Here is a 4,283-nt window from a genome sequence, read left to right as displayed (position 1 = left end):
TGGAATATAAATCGCAGCACGTTTCAGATGAAACAACGCGACTTTTATTTCTGAAAATATCACAGTTAGGAGGTTTATAGCGAGTGGCTCCCTACATTATTACAGCAAAGCGCGTGATTACAGTACTGAGCCGCTGCAATGGAGCAGCTCTAATGCTATTAAATTAAAGATAAAGATGATGTACATAGAGCAAAAAAATTAACAGTGAAAGTAACAAAAACTTGTAAAATACATTTTAATGGGCATAATTAAGTGTGAAAATAACCGAAGGATATACAGTCAAACCAAAAATTATTCAGAGACCAGATATAATTTTTGATATTTTTTTTACTAGTGGGCACAGGACACTATAGTTCATTTATGTAAGTGAGGATAGCAAAATAAACTAAACTGTGATAAATTATACCCAAAAATTATTCATACAGTGGACTACCAGTAAAATTGATACAAATTTGGTTCCAAAAATTATTCAGACCGCATCTGGGAAAAAACTGAAGTTGAGGTTTTCATGAAGCTGGGTGACAGCATGCCCAGGACACTACAGGCTGTCATTAAGGCTAAGGGTTGCCCGACAAAGTATTCATAGTTGTGTAAATACTGTCATACTAACAGCTGTCTGAATAATTTTTGGTTGATTGTAATCTATTACATACCTTTCTATCAAAATTATCTAACATTATCAAGATGAATTTGTTCTGACACCGTTTAACTCTGAGTTCATATTTTATTACCATTTTCTAAACTATAGCGAATAAACTGTGATTATGTGAGAAATGTTGAAGCTGTCTGAATAAATTTGGGTTTGACTGTATCTATTTGATAAATTAAGTTAACCAACTAACATTATACATACTCTTTTGGTTTCAGTACCCAATATTTAAAAAATGTACAAATGCAATAAAAATATCGGTATCGGTACTGGCAAGTACCAAAAATAAAAGTATCGGTATAGTGCGAGTACTGGAAAAAGTGGTATCGGTGCATCCCCACAAGAAATGGAATGTCAAGTCAAGCGCACTTCATTGTGGGATAAAATATTTTTGGCAAAGGTCATCCAGATATTCTATGCATACATGAACTGTGTGCATACAGGATTTATTTTATGAAACTGTAGACACAATTCAAGTAGTAAGTTGTTCAAAAAGCATTGAAGTTAAACAAATGCAATAAACAAAACAAACAAAAAAACAGAACAGTATGGTCGTGTTTCAACTAATTGAATGTTTCTGACAGGCTAACGATGTCCAAAGATGCTGCATCTGCCCACACATGCTAAAGAGTATCATGGTATTTTCTATGAAGCATGTAAGTTAGTACTGTAATTCCACCATGCTACCACCACTGTACCATAGTAAATCACGGTACCGTTTGTATGGGTATGACGCCAAAAACTGATATTTAGGTAGCTAGCTCAAAAGCTTTTGAGATACACGAATTAATTCAGCTAAATGTGTTTGTATTCCTGTTTTTGAACCAGACTATACAACATTAGCACACACAAACATTAGCATCAACACAAACTTGTTGCTTTAAACTCAAGAAGTGAGTAAAATCTAAGACTACAGGCAAACTCAAATGAAACATTACCGAAATCATGTTTCACGGTATGAAACCTCTACACATTACACAATTATTTTCAGACGGCTCGTGAAATGTTTAGTTAGCATTAGCACTTAGCACTGGCAGCTAGCATTAGCTCGACTCTAAGGATAAAAACATACAAACACAAGTGTTTAAAACTTTACCGTTTACATCTGACAGTTTACCTGTGCCATAAACCATATAAACCTGTATTTGTGGCTGGATATATGATACATTATCACTCACTGGAGCAGTTTAACGTCTGCTAAGCTAACTAGTAAAAGTACTTCATAATGCACAGTCAGCTGAAACCAGTCCCATTAAGAACAACTCAATAATAAAGGTGATAAAACATGTGCTCACAGCATTAACGGAGACCTGCAGCAGAAGGATCTGATGATGATTTGTAGATGTTAAACGTTTGACAGGGTTTATCCATCCATGAGCTCAACTGTACAAAAACACGCAGCAACTCTTGAGCTGAACACACCTAACGTTACACTGACATCTGCTGACACACAAGTTCTTGTTTTATTTTGATATTTATTATTATGAAACTGTAGACACAATACAAGTAGTAAGTTGTTCAAAAAGCATTGAAGTTAAACATACTGCAATAAACAAAACAAACAAAAAAACAGAACAGTATGGTCGTGTTTCAACTAATTGAATGTTTCTGACAGGCTAACGATGTCCAAAGATGCTGCATCTGCCCACACATGCTAAAGAGTATCATGGTATTTTCTATGAAGCATGTAAGTTAGTACTGTAATTCCACCATGCTACCACCACTGTACCATAGTAAATCACGGTACCGTTTGTATGGGTATGACGCCAAAAACTGATATTTAGGTAGCTAGCTCAAAAGCTTTTGAGATACACGAATTAATTCAGCTAAATGTGTTTGTATTCCTGTTTTTGAACCAGACTATACAACATTAGCACACACAAACATTAGCATCAACACAAACTTGTTGCTTTAAACTCAAGAAGTGAGTAAAATCTAAGACTACAGGCAAACTCAAATGAAACATTACCGAAATCATGTTTCACGGTATGAAACCTCTACACATTACACAATTATTTTCAGACGGCTCGTGAAATGTTTAGTTAGCATTAGCACTTAGCACTGGCAGCTAGCATTAGCTCGACTCTAAGGATAAAAACATACAAACACAAGTGTTTAAAACTTTACCGTTTACATCTGACAGTTTACCTGTGCCATAAACCATATAAACCTGTATTTGTGGCTGGATATATGATACATTATCACTCACTGGAGCAGTTTAACGTCTGCTAAGCTAACTAGTAAAAGTACTTCATAATGCACAGTCAGCTGAAACCAGTCCCATTAAGAACAACTCAATAATAAAGGTGATAAAACATGTGCTCACAGCATTAACGGAGACCTGCAGCAGAAGGATCTGATGATGATTTGTAGATGTTAAACGTTTGACAGGGTTTATCCATCCATTCTAAACTATAGCGAATAAACTGTGATTATGTGAGAAATGTTGAAGCTGTCTGAATAAATTTGGGTTTGACTGTATCTATTTGATAAATTAAGTTAACCAACTAACATTATACATACTCTTTTGGTTTCAGTACCCAATATTTAAAAAATGTACAAATGCAATAAAAATATCGGTATCGGTACTGGCAAGTACCAAAAATAAAAGTATCGGTATAGTGCGAGTACTGGAAAAAGTGGTATCGGTGCATCCCCACAAGAAATGGAATGTCAAGTCAAGCGCACTTCATTGTGGGATAAAATATTTTTGGCAAAGGTCATCCAGATATTCTATGCATACATGAACTGTGTGCATACAGGATTTATTTTATGAAACTGTAGACACAATTCAAGTAGTAAGTTGTTCAAAAAGCATTGAAGTTAAACAAATGCAATAAACAAAACAAACAAAAAAACAGAACAGTATGGTCGTGTTTCAACTAATTGAATGTTTCTGACAGGCTAACGATGTCCAAAGATGCTGCATCTGCCCACACATGCTAAAGAGTATCATGGTATTTTCTATGAAGCATGTAAGTTAGTACTGTAATTCCACCATGCTACCACCACTGTACCATAGTAAATCACGGTACCGTTTGTATGGGTATGACGCCAAAAACTGATATTTAGGTAGCTAGCTCAAAAGCTTTTGAGATACACGAATTAATTAAGCTAAATGTGTTTGTATTCCTGTTTTTGAACCAGACTATACAACATTAGCACACACAAACATTAGCATCAACACAAACTTGTTGCTTTAAACTCAAGAAGTGAGTAAAATCTAAGACTACAGGCAAACTCAAATGAAACATTACCGAAATCATGTTTCACGGTATGAAACCTCTACACATTACACAATTATTTTCAGACGGCTCGTGAAATGTTTAGTTAGCATTAGCACTTAGCACTGGCAGCTAGCATTAGCTCGACTCTAAGGATAAAAACATACAAACACAAGTGTTTAAAACTTTACCGTTTACATCTGACAGTTTACCTGTGCCATAAACCATATAAACCTGTATTTGTGGCTGGATATATGATACATTATCACTCACTGGAGCAGTTTAACGTCTGCTAAGCTAACTAGTAAAAGTACTTCATAATGCACAGTCAGCTGAAACCAGTCCCATTAAGAACAACTCAATAATAAAGGTGATAAAACATGTGCTCACAGCATTAACGGAGACCTGCA

The 4,283-nt window shown here is 35.3% G+C and overlaps 1 protein-coding gene across 2 annotated transcripts in view; it reads right to left on the bottom strand.

Moving 5' to 3' along the window:
• LOC107551841 (signal transducer and activator of transcription 5B-like) overlaps window positions 1-4,283 on the bottom strand; it is a 34,545-nt gene extending 30,262 nt beyond the window's left edge. The window contains exon 1 of one of the 2 annotated variants that reach the window (XM_016233594.1): window positions 4,264-4,283. The gene's annotated coding sequence lies outside the window, so the exon portion shown is untranslated. Of the gene's footprint in view, window positions 1-1,944; window positions 2,077-4,263 lie in introns of those variants that run through there. The other variant, XM_016233593.1, reaches the window with a different exon arrangement.

The sequence above is a fragment of the Sinocyclocheilus grahami genome, unplaced genomic scaffold, assembly GCF_001515645.1.
Source record: "Sinocyclocheilus grahami isolate Dianchi unplaced genomic scaffold, SAMN03320097.WGS_v1.1 scaffold435.1, whole genome shotgun sequence".
Classification (NCBI taxonomy): domain Eukaryota; kingdom Metazoa; phylum Chordata; class Actinopteri; order Cypriniformes; family Cyprinidae; genus Sinocyclocheilus; species Sinocyclocheilus grahami.
This window is presented reverse-complemented; position numbering and strand designations above follow the sequence as displayed.